Source organism: Lissotriton vulgaris, chromosome 11 (genome assembly GCF_964263255.1).
Source record: "Lissotriton vulgaris chromosome 11, aLisVul1.2, whole genome shotgun sequence".
NCBI lineage: Eukaryota > Metazoa > Chordata > Amphibia > Caudata > Salamandridae > Lissotriton > Lissotriton vulgaris.
The window spans coordinates 379,237,418-379,255,684 of NC_141699.1; positions in this window are offsets into that span (position 1 = coordinate 379,237,418).

The following is an 18,267-nucleotide window of genomic DNA, read 5'->3' on the forward strand; positions in this document are numbered from 1 at the left end:
GATTCCTCTTTGCATGGACAAACCTAGGGCAGTTATTCCAATCATAAGTAGGATAATGAGGGCTTATCATTTAAATTATTGTCCGACAAACTGGTAACATTGTAATGCTTGATGTCCTTTAGGAGGATATCAGAAGTTAGGGCACTGGACATTACTGCAATGGATTTTACCCCATTGGTGTTCATTTTAATATCACAAATGTAAATGTAAATGTATGTAAATGTAAATGTATAGGCATTTATATAGCGCACTACTTACCCGTAGGGTCCCAAGGCGCTTCGACCGCTGCGAAACCCTTCCTGGCTTCCCTGAGAGATGGTCCCTTAATGGGTATCTCCAGGGTGAGACCAGGCATCCCCGGCGGTCTGGTGGGGCCGTTAGTGAAGATGAGGCAAGCTAATGCCCAGAGTTGCCGAGTGTGATCGCTGATCAGAGTGGGCACCGAGGCGAGAGAATTATCGAGTCCGCTGACCTTGGTCCAGAAACCTGCCGCGCCGGGAATCGAACCCTGGTCCCGGGCCGTCCTCTGCTCTCGGGTCTGCCGCCTCTAACCAGTGAGCCACACTACTTCACTAGATGTACAAAAATCGTTTCCACATATGTGGAATTCCCAACTTTACCTTCGCATTCCACATTGTGTGTAGTGAGTTGCCTCAAGCAATATGTTCAGGTAATCGAGGACCCGAGGACACCTGCTCTGCAGTTTTTAAAAGCTTTGCATAAGCCATTCGCTCCAGTGACCTCAATCACTTTGAGTAGGTGGGTTAAATGAGTGATGACTTTGGCAGGAGTGGACACAGGTTACTTTGGGGCACATTCAGCCAGGGAGGCTTCTAATGCCTTCTGGACTGTGGTTAGCTTGGAGGACATGCTAAATTAGGCAGATTTGTCTACCGTATCAACTTTTAAGACCTTTTATTGTTAACCTGTACAGCAGGCACCAATGAGAGTTGTTAATATGATTTGAATGTGTATAATATGAGTCTTCAGTCTTGCAATAAAACTGCAGATTCTCTTAGCCGGTTGGTAAAGGAGAGTTCTGATTTTAGTAAAGACAAAAGAAGCGAATGTTATACCACCACTGCGGTTAGCCTCCCTAATAATGGTTGTAATGGGTTATCGTTTGGTTATTCCTAGCGTCCGTCACAAACAACCAGGTGACAATCTGGGATGTTACCAAATGGATGCCATGGAGCAGAATATTCCTTTGGAACAGAGGACATGTTTTATGTGGAAATATGTCAAGGAAAAGAAGATCTTCGGTAGTTTATTATTGAGTTTCAGTTTTTTTCTGTTATTGTGGTTTTCACATGGATTACAGACTTTTTTGGGAGCATCAAGGAAAGAGGAAGTGGCTTGTGTGGCCCTATTTATATTGTTGATTGCCTTTCTTCTTTGTTATTATTTCCTGCCAAGGGAATCAGGATTATAGGAACTATAGTTTGCTTTGAAAATACTATCTATCAAACTGCATAATTTAAGCCTTTGGTCTACAAATAAGAGGTTGAAAGGGGTGTCATCGGAGGGGCATGATGTGCCTATACTTTTTAAAATGTAGTACTTTCCCCTACTTTTTGCGAAAAGACAACTGTCCTGTGATTGTTAATTCCAATAGTTTTAATTCTTCAGCTAAAGTGTCATTCAGGGAGTCTCCTGTGCTGTGAAACCAAAAGTGGACAGACAGCTAAACAATAAACAAGCTTTGTTGCCAGGGTGCCTGCTTGCCTGAAAGAAATGCAAATGTGTGCAACTGGTTAACCCCTTCCCTGCTTTTGTCGAGCTGACCTTGTCATGAACAATAGGAAAATATATTATTCAGCACAGGAGGAAAATATCACTAGCACCCACGGTGTTAATCTGAAAATGTAAAGCTTGCTTGGGAGCGGTCCTGGCTTTCATTCATGCAATCACTTGAAGCTTTGTGATGACAAAGGTTTAACCTTTTTGAGTGGTAATCCAAGGGAGTTACCAGTTGAGCTGTGGCGTGCATGCTTTTAAGAGACAGTTCTATAAAACAAAATTGTATTACGTACAGTCTGGGAAATACTAAAATCTACATTTTGGAAGCACCATTTCATCTTAAATCTTTTTGCACATTTTGTAGCAGACTATTTATACTGTGTTCAATGCAAATCTAATATAATGACTTACATATTCACAGTGCTTTCTGTCACACACTGGCACCGCCTAGCACAAAAAATCCACAAGTCACTATTCCCCACTGCATCAACCAAGAATTCATTCTGTGGCTCTCTGGTTACAGACACAGACCCCTGCAGTGCATTATCTAATAGAGGTTTCATAACGTACTATATTGCATTTTGCACTGATTAACTTAACTTTCTTTCTTTATTTTTCATTTAAGCTGCATGTTATTTTCATATGTAGCTAACTGAAGGTAAAAGACCTAAAGAAGCCACATCTTCTACCCCGTCCCAACGCTCACTGACCCTGCCTCCATTACATGCAGCCTCACAGTCCCCATATTTTTTATCGCACTTCCACTGCTGACTATTAATAGTGAATAAGTGTAAGAAAAAGGCTCTTTTTATATACTTACTCCCATTTTTTTGGGCTGATGTTGCCAGATTTTCAACTCTTTGAGATTGTACTGAGGCCTGCCAACCAGACCACAGTGCCTGTGCCCTGACCTTAAAACATGTCTTTTGAATTGCCCAATTGGCATAAGCTACCTTACTTATAAGTCCCTAATATATGGCACCCAAGGTACTCAGGGCCTGTGAGTAAGAGCGTCACCCCAAATATTGCAGCACTGGTTGTGTCACCCTAGATGTGACCATGGTAAAACATGTTTCACAGTCTGCCACTGCAAGCCGGAAGTGCAGTGTAACACTGCTCTCCACAGTATGCCATTCAAAAGTGTGGGAAAACGCCAAACTTACCTTTTTAATATGTGTAAGTCACCCCTATGGCATGCCGAACGAGCCCTGAGGCAGGGTTCAAACTATGTTAAAAGCACAACATGCATTTTACATGTTGTGCAGTAGAAACACCAAATTGTTGTCCCACTGGCGAGTGCAGGGTATATGTTAACCCCTCAGCTGTGTTAACTCCTGAACGGTGCGACCAAAGTTGATACTCCAGGGTATGAAACAACTTGTTACATCAAGTCGACTTGTTGTAGTGTGCAACTTTTACAAAGCTGCCACTTTCTTGCCTTCAGCCTTGTATGCCGTTAATGGTTGCACATGGGGGTTGACCCAGAGGCAGGTTTCTGCCCTTCTGAGGAGATATGCAAATGAGTCTCAGGAAATAAGATAATAGCAGCTTGTGCCGGAAAGAGGTGTTACCTCTCCCTGGCAGGAAGTCACACGGGTGTTGGCACAAAAGGTGAGCTTCAAAGGTGAAGCCAAATGGGGGAACACTTGGGAGTGGGGCTGTCATATTCTTTAGCAAGACATCCTAGCAATTGGGCAGGAGAGGGGAAACCAGTTGCCTATCCAGTTTTCCAGAAGCCTATAGTCCACTTGGTAGCCTCACCTCTGGAATGTGCTAGGGGGCCCTGGTTGCCAAGAGAGGGGTTCTGCCATTTTGGAAGTGGGCAGAATGTTGCATCCTGGGATAATCACAAACCACACTGTGCAGGAAGTGGTCATCAGGAAGGAGGGTACATAGTATCCCATTGGCCATCAATCGCATGCTACCTGAGGGCATTTTTTTAAACATAAATAGGGCACCCCTGGCACTCAGAATTCAGATTGCGACTGGACTGGATGAGAGACTGAAGCAGGACTGCACTGTGACACCTAGGACCTGGTGAAGAGAGGCTGCCCTGACAAGGACTGCTCTTGCTGAACCTGGTGGCTAGCAAAGGAGAAGGTACTGTGCCTGCTGTCTCCTGCTTGTAGAGAAGTTGTATTCAGAGCCCAGACAAAGCAACAGAGTCAAAGGGTCAGATGGCTGACCTCCTCTTTTCAGCACAAGGCCACAACAGCTGACGAAGCCTGCTGGGGCAAGATGGTAGCTCAGATCTTTGCATTGCCGCCAACCGCAGCCGTGCAGCACCAGAGGCAAGGACCTGATGCTCAAAGTTGCACCCGAGACTGATGGTTACAAAAGAGTACAGCTTGGTTGCCGAGAAGACAGGTTTTCATCCAGGAAAAAAATTGTCTGTTCCCCTCTGTACTGGGTAACTGGTAGCCCAGTGGCAACTGGACTTCTACCAGGACTGAGAGGACTTCGAGGGACATTGACCTCTGGGACCAGGAGCACCTCACCCTGCTTGTGGACCAAGGAGTATCCACAGAAAGACCCCCATTGACCACATTGCATCCACAGCATCCTTGAGCACTTTTAGCATTCTGTAGCCCTCTCATCAGGGCCACTTCATAGGAACCTTAAACAAAGGGATAAAAGTGCCTGGAACTGACTGAAGACTGCTTCTTCTGCTGAGGTGCCTGTTTTTAAGGATATTGCTGGTCCCCCTGGCTGGCTCCCTGGTGAAGTTGGTCACCCAAAGTAACTCTAACAGACTGCATTACAACTAGCCAAAGTTTTTCCTCAAAAAGTATCTGTCAAATTTCTTGAATTTGCCAATGCTTGTTCGTGGTTGAACAAAAAGTGCATATTTACTGCATCTGGTAAAATCTGTATCTCTGGTAGATCTTTTTCATTTTGGCATCTAAAAATACAGTCTAGTTTTATAAATTGGTGTTGGATTTCTTGAACGTCTTGTGTATTTCTTCAATTGTTTTGGTGCTATTTAAATGCTTTACACTAGTCCCTTTGTGTAAGACTTGCTGCTCATAGTCACAGCTACCCTGGGTCTAGTTAGAAGGTTTAACAAACAAAACCTACTGGTCCTAAGGGTTTGGAAACGTGATTGCACGGTGAGGTAGCACAACCACACCATGTAGTACACCCCATTATCTCACAATAGGCCTAAATACAGAAAGGGCCATGAGCATCAAGCTCTCCCTAAGCAACAAGAACAAACGTTGACAGGAAAGACTAGCATTAGAATTAGAAATAGAATTGGCTTTAATACAGGACTCTTCTTCACCAACTGGCTAGGAGAATCTGCAATTTAATTGACTGCCAGATGTGCTGTGTGTTTTAAATTTCATAAAGGCACAATGCACTATTTTTATTTTGGTTTTATCCTAACTCCTGTAAATAAACCTTGCTTTTTTAGCATTTACCATTATTTGAATAGATCTAAAAATACTGAGAGCTAGAAAAGCCTTGTTGTGCAGTTTTTCTTAATGGTCTTGACTTAGCGTTAAAGTTCAGAATTTTCCCTTTCTTGTACATCAACATTTATTAATTAATTAGGGGTGGAGCGTTGACACGTTATTTTAATTGATATTTTTTATATATATTTTCAAATGTAAGTGGAACTGCATACATTTATGTAATGTTTTAAGCATTTGGATGGAATTATTGTTCGAGCGGTGATTTGTATATTTACATGGCTTTGCATTTATGAATAGAGAAGTCTAAATAAATAGAACAACTGATTGACACTACCGGTTAGTATACAGTAAATCCAGTACTTGTATAGCGCATGAATCACCCCCGAAGGGATATCTCGGCGCTGGGGGCCGTTGGGAAGATTAAGCAAGCTATTGCCCAGAGTTGCATGGTGCTGGGCAGACCCCTGCAGCCGGAGCCATGGATCGAACCGTGATCCCCAGCGTCCAGCGTCAGTCGCCCTGGCCGCGGCGCCACATCTAGGAAAAGGAAAGCCAGAAAGAAAGGAGTAGATGTAATTATGCAGCAAAATAGTTGTCTATTACTTTTGATGCTGTATGCAGTATTACCCAATTTCAAAAGGTGGCTTCTCCACTTGACCAAATTATGTAATAATAGGCACATCATTATAATTTAATGCCTCCTTTTTAGGTCTCTCCTGAGACAGTGCATTATTCCGACGCACCATGTCCTCATCCCAGTCTTTATCTTTGAGGTGAACTTCACCTCAAACAGGAGAGAAATACAAAACTGGTGGGGTAACCCCACCCACCCTAGAGTGGCAGATGCACCCTCCTACTCACATAACTTCCTATTCTTTTCTCCAACCTGACCAGGACCGGAACCGGGACGTAGGGACCCATGCCGGACTTGGATGCACTTTTGGTGCCTACGTTCCCCTTGTGCCAGGCACAGGGTTATTAGGGTGTTTCAGTGAAATACGAAGGGGGCAGGAGCAGAAATATGCCCCTACCCACCTGATGCAAGGAATATCTGATCCCTGCCACGTCCTCTTTTGTTTATGGACTGACAGTTTTGTGCTGTGATCTGCTCAGTGTGCTGGTGAGAGACACCCTGAGGAACCGGAATTGATTTTCGGTTCCATGAACCATATAGTCACTGTTTATAATTAGCGTGATGCATCTAGAATAATAACGAAGAAAACGCAAATACTAATATACACACAAAAATCAGTAATTTAGGAATTAACATACACCGCATTGCACGTTTTTGTATTTGCTTGACTCGACCGACGCCATTTTGTGGCCTCGCTCGAGTCCTGTGCTAGCAAGACTTATCCTTGTATTTTACTAAAGCTGTTCCCCTGTGAAATAGTCCAACTGTTGCAAATTGCTGTTTGTGCTCATTAGGCCTGTCAAGGTTATAGGTAGAAGGAGGAGGCTGGATAAGCACATTCCGAGGGGTGCTGCACGGACTCTCTTGGAGTTAGCAGAAGGGAGCCACCCTCATGACCTTGCTATAATGAGATGAGCTAAACCAAGAGCGCTTTGTCTCCCATATATGGTCTTTCCCTCTGCACCAACCTGTACCAACTTGTATTTTTCCATCTTGGGTAACGGTTTCGAAATGTAACAGTATATATGTGACTAGCGGCCCGTCCCGATGTTGTCCGGGTAAAAAAAGGCTAGGCAGCAATGGTTTTAGTATCATTGTACATTCGTCCCACATGATAAGAGACACATTTTGAAGCAGTGTCCCCAAAGGTCCGTTTTTCCGAATAGAGCATTTTGAATCCCTTTCAAGGGAAACTGTTAGAGGCAGTTCAAAGGTAGAATGTGCTGTTTTCCCAGCTGTTAGCAAAGTGGCAGCTATTCCAGATGAAGCAACAGCTAGAGCCAAATTCCCAGAAGATCGAACTTTGGCAAGTATGAGGTTGATTAGGTAAGTCTTTCCTGTGCCACCGGGGGCGTCTATGAAAAATAGTTTGCTTTGCTTCTTTTCAACACTATCAACTATGGTGTTGTAGGCGAGTTGTTGATCGGGAACTAAGTTAGGCAAGTGTTGAGCAAGGTAGTTATTTAGCTCTGGAATATTGTGTGCGGTAGCGATATTGTGGTATCCAGTTAGATTATTTTGGACCGCTGGCGGCAGGCTGAAATCTTGTAAGGACTTCTCGCTTAATAGATACAGTGAGTCTTCAATTTCTATAAGTCCTTGGTTTATGATTTCATTGTTGATAGCAGCCCGTGCCGACGTTGTCCGGGTATGAATTGCTACCGGTCAGTAGTATATTGTTTTGTAGGATTTCGTTTTGAACGTAGCTCCCCAGCTCTAAAGTTCGCAATTCTAGAACTTGTGGCGGGAGGTGTGTCTAAAAGTTTATGTTGGTGCTGGCCATCAATGAGAGAGACCTGTGCATTTTTCAAATGGGTGGTGAAAAAATATGAGTATGTTGCTGGAGATGTGGGCCGCCGTGCCACCAATGTACTTACCGGGGGAGGGTAAACACCGATTATTCCGCAACTTTCTTTCCGCATACCAGCGCTCCGCATACTTTCATTACGAAAGTACCATGACTCCGCAATGTCATTATAACGCATGCTTTTACTACGCATAAATTTACAACGAAATTCGTTGTAAATGCATGAATGGTAAAAGCATGTTTTTTTTTAATGTTTGGATAAGGTAAATATGGGTATAGGGGTATATGTTTTGGGGTACTGAGGTATATTTTTTTGTGTGTTTGGGTATTTTAAGGGTTCAGATATAGTTTTGGGTTATGGGGTACAGGGGTAGTTTTAGGGTTTAGGGATAGGTATGGGTCTTGGGGTACAGGGGTATTTTTAGGGTTCAGGGTTAGGTTTGGGTTTTGGGGTATAGGGGTATTTTTAGGGTTCAGGGGTAGGTTTGGGTTTCGGGGTACAGGGGTATTTTAAGGGTTCAGGGCTAGGTTTGGGTTTTGAGGTACAGGGGTATTTTTAAGGTTCAGGGCTAGGTTTGGGTTTTGGGGTACAGGGGTATTTTAAGGGTTCAGATATAGTTTGGGGTTTTGGGGTATAGGGGTATTTTTAGGGTTCAGGGGTAGGTTTGGGTTTTGAGGTACAGGGTTATTTTAAGGGTTTAGGGCTAGGTTTGGGTTTTGGGGTACATGGGTATTTTTAGGGTTCAGGGCTAGGTTTGGGTTTTAAGGTACATAGGTATTTTAGGGTTCAGGGGTAGGTTTGGGTTTTGGGGTACAGGGGTATTTTTAGGGTTCAGGGCTAGGTTTGGGTTTTGGGGTACAGGGGTATTTTTAGGGTTCAGGGGTAGGTTTGGGTTTTGGGGTACAGGGGTGTTTTAAGGGTTCAGGGCTAGGTTTGTGTTTTGGGGTACAGGGGTATTTTAGGGTTCAGGGATAGGTTTGGGTTTTGGGGTACAGTGGTATATTTAGGGTTCAGGGCTAGGTTTGGGTTTTGGGGTACAGGGGTATTTTTAGGGTTCAGGGGTAGGTTTGGGTTTTGAGGTACAGGGGTATTTATTTATTTTATTTATTTATTTATTTATTTACGTAATTTTTATAGCGCAACAAATACCCTGGGGTGTCTCGGCGCTGTGGAGCTACTGGGGTCAGTCATCCTTTTACTGGTTAAATAACCAAGTCTTTAGTAACCTGCGAAAGCTCATCAGGTTGGGGGCAGATTTGATAGACTGTGGCAAAAGATTCCAGAGTTTTGGGGTGGCCACCAAGAAACGTCTATCTCCCCAAGTGACGGTTCTTGTACGTGGCACAGTGAGGAGGTTGGTATTGGCCGATCTTAGTTGCCTTCTAGGAGTGTATGGTTGAAAGGCTTCCGTCAGGAACCTGGGTCCTATGTCGTGTACTGCCTTGTATGCAATACAGAGAGCCTTGAATTTGATGCGGCTCTCAACTCTCAGCCAATGAAGTTGACGAATGCCAAGAGTGGTAGAATTGCGGCGAGGAATGCTAAGGAGGATCCTGGCAGCCGCATTCTGAATGGATTGCAGCTTTGTTATGACACGCTTCTGAGCGTGAAGAAGGAGAGCGTTTCCGTAATCCATTTTGGAGAAGACTAAGGTGGAGACCAAAGTCTTCCCAGCTGAGGGAGGGAGGTAAGGCAGCAACTTCTTAATCTTTTTCAGGATAAAGAAAGAAGACGACACAACCTTATTTGTATGAAGGTCGAATACCAGCTTGCTGTCAAAAATGACTCCCAGATTTCTGGCTTTTTCCACTGGGACAGGTGGATGGCCAAGCTTTTCCGGCCACCAGTTAGGCGACCATTCTGGAGAGACTTTTCCGAAGGTCATAACCTCGGTCTTGTCCGAGTTGAGTCTAAGACAATTAGAGGCCATCCAGGTACTGACCTCAAGCATAGCTCTCTGAAAGTTGGCTGCCACTGTGTGGCCATCCTTGTGGATGCCCAGGACCAGCTGGGTATCATCTGCATAAGATGTTAACCGTATTCCATATTCCTTTATTACCCTCGCTAAGTCCGCTACATAAATGTTAAATAACATGGGGCTTAGCGCGGAACCTTGTGGAACTCCACAAGGAAGTGCAGAGATGGGTGAATAAAAATCTCCCAGCCTTACAGTCTGGGTACGGTCTGCCAGGAAAGATGAAATAAGGTCCTTGGCCGGACCGTTTATACCCAGAGCTGTGACACGGTCGACTAAGGTGACATGGTCGACCGTGTCAAAGGCCGCTGACAAATCCAAAAGGATGAGGACGGCCGCCCCCCCCTGATCCATAATTGCCCTGATCTCGTCAGAGGCCTTAATCAGGGCGGTCTCTGTCCCATGCCCTTTCCTGAAGCCGAACTGCGTTTCGTCGAGAAGTTGGTGGGTCTCAACGAACTCTGAGAGCTGTCTGTTCATAATGGATTCACATATTTTGGCGGCGAAGGGTAGACAGGCAATGGGTCTATAGCTGACAACGGCTGTGGGGTCTAGGGAGGGTTTTTTTAGAAGGGGTTTTATAACAGCCTTCTTCCATATGCTAGGAAATTGACCTGTCTGGAATGCAGTATTGCAAATCTGCATGAGAGGGCAAGAGATCACCTCAGTGAGTTTTTGCATGACAGAAGGGGGGCAAGGGTCCAGAGGGGAACCCGATTTAGTGGATGAGACGAGGGTGATAACGTCATCAAGTGATGCTGGTGAGAAACATAAAAAAGAGTCGTCATTATGATGAGAAAGTACCTCTTTCATACTACCACCTCTGTGTTCAGTTTTGGTGTCCCCTTCAAATGAAGCATATATATCTGCCACCTTTGTGGTGAAGAAGGTGGATAAATCGTTACAAAAGGTCTGTGAGGGCTCTACCCCAGGACCAGCGGGGGGGGTCGATAGAGTCGTAACAACGGAGAACAGCTCTCTGGCAGAGTTGGCAGCGGTTTCAATTTGAGCCGAAAAGAAAACCGTTTTCCGGGCCACAATTGCTTTTTTATAGGTCGCAAGGGCATCTTTATAAATTTGTCTAGCTATGGGGCAGTAGGCTTTCCTCCAACGCCTCTCTAGATTCCTGCAATGTTGGCGATGAAGTCTTAAATCTTCATTATACCAGGCTGCCGAAGGCGATGCTCTGTTAGGTCTCGAAAGTTTCTCCGGGGCCACTAGATCGGCGGCACTTCGGATCCAATCTTGGAGATCGGTAGCTGAAAATGCTGAAGAGTTCCCTCCTTGAGGAAGGGAGGAGGCAAGGGAATCTAGCATCTGGGGAATGTCAGCATTTTTCCAAGCACGCATCCCTACCCTAATTCGGGGTCTCGGAAAAGAAGGGTGTGAGGGTCGTATATTTTGTTGAAATATGATGGCCCTATGGTCTGACCATGTGATGGGAATAATGTCCAGCACCGAGATGTCAGGGTCATTTGTGAAAAGACCATCAAGGGTGTGTCAGGGCTAGGTTTGGGTTTTGGAGTATAGGGGTATTTTTACGGTTTAGGGATAGGTTTGGGTTTTGGGGTACAGGGTATATTTATAGAGTTAAGATGGGTTAGTGTTTAAGGGTGTTGGGGTATTTTAAGGAGTAAGGGTGGGTTATGATTATGGAGTGCAGGGGTATTTAAAGGGAGCAGAGTGGGATTAGCACACGATATGAGACATGGCATGAAGGGCGGAGCATACCACACGCCCCCAGTGTTTGTCACGCCCCCAGCACACGCCCACAGCACAATGCAGACACGCCCACAAAGGACTACTTTGCTGGCACGTTCTTTTACCTTTTAAATGTGTATGGTTGGCGTCTGCATAGCCTATGTCCTTCTGCTGCAACTGCCCTTTCCAACGCTGTATTGGGTGTTGTGATTGGTGCTGTGGTTCCTGAGATTACCCGCCTCAAAGGTTTGGGCTCTCTCTTTATTATATTAGTATGGATGGATGTTCTGACAATGTGCCAGCAGTCTTCTTGGCGGACCTCGTGGGGTTAGGTCACAAGGAGCTCCTCTGGCAGAGTTTGTTTGTTATAATAAACGATTGGACCTTCTACACTGCCAACTGACTGATTATTGGTAATGGGTATTGGGCTAGTTGTAAGTATGGCTCTAATTGGGGTGTAATAATAATTTTCGGTACTTCAGTTGGCGACTCCGCCGGGACTCCGCGTTGGGGTCGTCCCTCTGTACACAGAAAAGAAACGGGACATTGAAAGGGGCGATTTTGATCGGGGGGTTGAAGAATAGACTAAAGAATTTGGGGTCTGCTCCGCTCTCCCGATTGCAAGAACCTCAGCTGCTAGTGACCCCACGCCGGAGTCATTCGGGTGTAACCCAAGAACCAGCCACTTTGGCATTAACGGGATTGGCAGTGAAGAACGTACAATCAGACCTGCGTGCACCAGGTGAGCGTCTTGTCTTGTCTTGTGTTGGATAACTTTCGGATTTTGGATTTGAGACTTGGCATTTGGTGACCTTTGGGTCACGGAGAACTTTGGAAAAGGGGGTCTGATGGGGCAGCACTGCAACTGCACGTGCGGACGCCCCTGTTTTGGTTTGTGAAAGTAACCAGAGATTGAGACCAGACGCCTTGGTGTGAATTGCGGTTTTCACCAGGCCGGACTGCTCTCGGGAACACCGGCAGTTGAGATTGGGTAGCGCTCGGACAGATCTGGAGTGGCGCTTGAAAAAGCGGGCTTAGCCAGAATAGTTCGGGAGGTGAACCATGAATGCTGTCGGATGGCCCGTAGGTCGATCTGTGGTTTAAAAACCTGTGTGGCTATCTCTAGGCAGTCAAAGGACAAGACTGTTTAGCTTTGTCATTTTTGAGCTTTTGAAGTTTTGGAAAGGGTTCTCCATAGGTGAGAGTCGACGGGCTCCACCTTTTGTTTGCAAATATCTGCGTTTCTGTTTTGTCTTTTATGTTGATGTAACTTGAAGGTTTGTTTTTGCGCTGTGGATAATTAATGTGTATATGAGTGAAATCGAATGAAGACATGGCCATGTGTATGAGAGTGTTGTGATTAACAATTTTTGATTCCTTTTCAGCTCAATTTAGATAAAAAGAAAAGGGGCAATGCCGTGCTTTAGTAAACTATGCTTTGGCTGTGTTCACCGAGGGAGCACAAGGTTGGATGAAAGCCAGCCAGCCCCTCCGGAAGGAACTCCCAGCCATGACATGTATTGCAAACATGGGATAGGACCCCTCCTCTTTAATTCCTTGTGGAACAAGTACACCAAGGACAATGTAGAACTGCAATGGCCGAAAACCGGGTCTTTTGATGAGAAAAAGATCCAGTATCTGCAAGAACGCCTATTTGCTAAACGTAGTAGACAGGCCATGTTTGATACCCTTAATAAATGTCAGAAAGAGGCAAAGCGGAGACGCGTCCAGTCTGAAAAACTCCTGAAAATACAGCAAGGGCAGACTGTAACTCAGAAAGCCATTGCTCATGACACAAATAAGACCGAGCAGAATATTGAGTATGCAGACAGACAGTTCAGTTTGCAGGTAGATAAGAGTTATGTGACACGAAATGAGGCAGAAGATGAGATAGAGGATTTGTTAGACAAAAGACCTCCCCCACCGTATGCACCGCAACGCATATATCCCGCGGTACCCCTTCAGATGATGGCTGCGCCCCAAGCCTCCGCACCGGAGGAACACGTGCCTCTCACCTCTTTAGGGACTACCCGTGCCCCACCTCCCTCAGTGAGAGACCTGGCTACCCTAATCCCTGATCTCAGACAACACCCGGGAACGTCTCATATGGTGTTAGCCTCTCCAAGCCCCATATGGACCTCCCAATCAGCCAGTACAACACCCGGAGATCTGGGGCAAACACCGAAGGGGGAGCCGGGAGGCCTGAGCAGTAAACGATTATTCACGAGAGGCTCTGTAGGGTACGGTGAAAAAGAAGCAGTAGCAGATCAGGCCGCTAAATGGATGCCGAACAATATATACACAGTAGCTGATGTATGGAGCACTATTAAAGATTTGGAGCCGGTAATGCAGCAGGATGCCCTATATCAGATGTCTTGTTACCTCATCGAGGCCTGGGAACTGTGTTTCCGGGATGGGATGGCCCCTCAAGTACTGTCTACCATCCGAGATTGGACTCATAATTTTAACATGGATCCACAGGAGGTATACAAGAATGTTGACACATTGGTGAAATATCGAGGCAGAATGTTCATAAAAAGCCCCAATTGGACTTCCCAGCATCCTATGCGGGAAGTGCACCCTATTTTTCACCCCGAAATTCCTGAAACACGTGATAATGCTGACCAAGTTGTAAGAGCTCGAGTAGAGGCCCGATTCCAGGAGCAATGGGTGTACACTCCGTGGAAACGAAGTGAGGTTCTTGCCCTTAAATCCCAACTGCCTGATTCCCGCAAAAATCCCACTGCCTACTATAAGGAACTGACCGAAGCTGCGGCCTCGGCTGTGATGACCCTGGCAGATGTTGAGCTATTCTTTGGGTTACTAGTTCCTGTTGATATATGGCGGCAGGTGCATGACGCTGATCATGCTGCGGAATTAGGGGGAACTTGGGACGAATTGAAGGATTGGGACCAAGATCGGAAACCTGGAGATAAACCTGGGGATAATCCGAGAAATGAAATCACCTCCTTGCCAGCAAAAATAATAGCATACATGCATACCCTGATTCCTCCGCAGAAGGTTGACTGGGACAAATTGACAGCTTGTAGACAGAAAAAGGATGAAAGTGTGTCCGATTTCTTTACCAGGTTTGAAGGGGTTTGTATTAACTTTAGTGGGCAGGATCTGGCCACGGAAGGTGGAATTAAGTTGTTCGTGAGTAGATTTGTTACCTATTTGGCACCGGAAATTTCTGCATGATTACAGGCCGCAGAAAGCATCTGGACTACCTCCACTCCCTCCGTGATTTTGAGCATGGCCCAATATTACGAGCATAGGGAGAACGAAAGCAAGGATAAAGTGGAGAAAAAGGCCAAGGATCTTAAAACGCGGGTGCTGCTTCAGCAAGTTGTCCGAGGACAAGGAGGGGGGAGAGGAGCCAGAGGGCCCGTGTCCAGAGGGGCGGGAACAGGCAGAGGTGCAGGCGGGGCTCCGACTGTAGGGATAAACCAATGTTCCTATTGTAAGCAGGAGGGACACTGGAAAGCGCAGTGTCCGTTATTATTTGCCCAGAACGGTGCAGTCAGAGGGCGAGGACGTGGACGAGGTGGCCCAGACCGGAGTGATATGCACAGAGAGGAAGTATCAGGCAAGTCTGAGCAGAATCATTTTGATGGTCACCAAGGCAGGCAATATTATCATGATGATTACGCATTCGAAGATAAAGATGGGTATGTATAAACCCATAGGACAGCCAGGGACAGAGTAGGGGCCAAGTGTCGATCCCGGTCAATCAACAAGGACCCTATGTGAAGGGGGAATTGATGGGGACTGCTGAGAATTTCCTAATTGACACAGGGGCAATGAATAGTTCAGTTGCTCGATCATTGGTTCCAGGGGCGGCTCTGTCCGGGCAAAATAATGTATCCGTGGGAGTCCCAGTAGTCAGTCCCATCTCTAAACCACTCCCCTTCATGATCGGTCCCGCTACTGTTGAATCACCTTTTCTGCTAACTTCACATTGTGGGGAGAATCTGTTGGGTTTAGATATACTGAAAAGGTTGAATGCAAAAATATACTGCTCCCCTGATGGGGTTTACTTGACGATACAACCCCACACTGACTGCATGAAACAATGTTTTGCTAAAAACGAACCACTTCCCCCCGAGTTTAACAGCATTCCAGCTGCATTATGGGCAACATGGGACGCGGACGTAGGCAAGTTAGACATCCCACCAGTCCATATCACATTGAAACCTGGCGCAAAATTACCACGCATAACGCAGTATAAGATCTCGCCAGCCGGTGAACGGGCTTTACTTTCGATTATTCAAGATCTCATTGATAAAGGGGTAGTGGAGGAGACAGCCGCTAATATTTGTAATAGCCCGATTCTCCCAATTTTAAAGAAGAGTTCTGATTCTGACCCACAGGGACACGGTGATGCTTATCGTTTTGTGATTGACCTGAGAGCCGTTAATAAGATTGTCGTACCGCAGTATCCTGTGGTAACAGACATCACCTCTATCCTTACGATGATTCCACCCACTGCTCAGTATTTTTCGGTCATAGATCTGAAAAATGCTTTCTTCAGTATCCCTATCCACCCCGATAGCAGACAGATCTTCGGATTCTCGTTATCTGGCTGAAGCTTCAGATTCTGTTGTGCACCTCAAGGCAATACTGAAAGTCCGAGTATTTATAGTCAGGCCCTTAAGGCTCTGTTGGACGATCTAGTCTTGCCCGAGGGCAACGTGCTTTTGCAATACGTGGATGACCTCTTGATCGCCTCTGACACGGAAGAAGGCTGCAAGAATGCCACTGTTAAATTGTTACACCATTTGGCAGCAAAGGGAAATAAGGTGTCCTTGTCTAAGTTCCAATACTGTTGACAGAAGGTAACCTACCTAGGTCATCTACTGTCGAAGGAGGGTAGGCGATTGACTCCTGAACGCATTATTACCATCTCTAACATGTCGTGCGTGAAGTCCGTGCCTTTCTTGGCATCACCTCTTACTGTCGCCAATGGATACCTAATTTTTCTCTTTTTCTAAACCTTTGTTGCATTTAACCACTAAAGACGTGCATGAACCCCTCCCCTGGACGGATGAATGTCAGCACTCCTTTGACTCTTTAAAAACTGCTCTCTGTTCTGCTCCTGTCTTGGGTACTCTTGACTACCATAAACCCTTTGTACTATATGTGCATGAGGTCGGCGGTTGCTCGCTTTCAGTGTTAACGCAAGAATTTGGTGGTAAGCAAAGACCTTGCGCTTATTTGTCGGCCACATTGGATAATGTGGCAAGAGCACTTCCTAGCTGCCTGAGGGCCACTGCAGCTGTCGCGGTGGCCATCCGGCAGTCGGAAGGACTCGTTTTAAATTCCAACCTAACAGTGATGGTGCCGCATGCTGTGGACACATTACTAAATAAAACTAAGACACAGCACCTTACGAGCGCACGCCTCACTGGGTATGAATTGACACTATTTGCTCCACACATCACGATTACACGATGTGCCACGCTAAATCCAGCTACATTGCTACCACTCCCTACGAGTGAAAATACCAATGATATACATGATTGCATATTTTGAACCGAAGAAGAAACGAAGGGAAGGGTTGACCTTACCGACATTCCTCTGTCTGACCCGCAGGGGAGTTATATGTGGATGGGTCCTGTTTTAAATTAGCAGATGGAACAACAACAGCTGCATACGCAATTACGACTTTGAAGACAATAGTTGAAACATTTCGAGTGCCCCACCGGTCAGCCCAACCTGCTGAACTAGTGGCTTTGTTACGAGCCTGTGAATTGAGTGAAGGACTCGAAGTTAACATCTACACAGACAGCCAATACGCCTTTGGCGTGGCCCATAGCTTTGTGCTGCTGTGGAGGGAACGGGGCTTCCTTACTTCTCATGGTCAGAAAATACAGAACGACCCCCTGGTGTTATGGTTGTTGGATGCCCTCACTCTACCCAAGAAATTAGCCATAATAAAATGCAGTGCACATAAGGCAGTGGTGGATGAAGTAGGAGAAGGGAATGCTTTCGCAGACCAGGTGGCCAAACAGACAGCCCAATCTCCAATGTCGGCTATGTTTGTAATGTCTCTGCAAGATGGGTGGAGGAATCTGAATTGTTCGATAATACTATGGAAAGTGTGAGAGAATTACAGAAGGAGGCCACCCCGGCTAAATTAGAAAGATGGGAAAAGGAAGTAGGAAGATTAGACGACAATAATTGTTGGGTTGATTTGACAGAAAAACAGAGATGGTTGCTACCCAATGCATTGGTGCAGGCCGTTGTAACTATGGCTCATGGTCCCGCCCATGTAGGAGCTAAAGGTATTTGTGGCCTGTTAGACCCAGTATGGAATAACCCTAACATACAAAGGACTGCTGTCCGTTTGGTCCAATACTGTATGGTCTGTTTACAACACAATCCGGGGAAGGGAGAAAATGTTCTGAGTGGGAACTTTGCACCTCCAACGTTACCCTTTGAAATGCTCCAGATGGATTACATCCACATGGAACGCGTCAACAATTTGAAATATGTGCTAGTAGTGGTTTGTGCTTTTAGCAAATGGGTTGAGGCTTACCCCACGAAAGAGAACACTGCCCTGGCTACAGCAAAGGCCCTTCTTAAGGAGTTTATACCACGCTATGGTTTGCCCCGCTTGATTTGGTCGGACAATGGGGGGCATTTCCATGGGGCCCTTGTTAAGCATATTTGTGATGGATTACAGATAAAACAAAAATTCCACGCAGCCCGACACCCCCAGTCAGCAGGGCTAGTGGAGAAGTACAATGGGATTCTGAAACTAAAAATGGCTAAGATTCAGGAAAGCACGGTTCTAAAATGGCCTGACACTCTGCCCCTGGCCCTCATGTCATTGCGAGCTACCCCTCATTCGCGTTCTGGTCTTTCTCCTTATGAGATAACATTCGGGAGACCAGCTAATATATGGAGGGTACCCAGACCACGGTCTTTCTCTGATATCGAATATCCTATGTTGATCAATTACCTGTACGCCCTGACTAAAGATCTCCG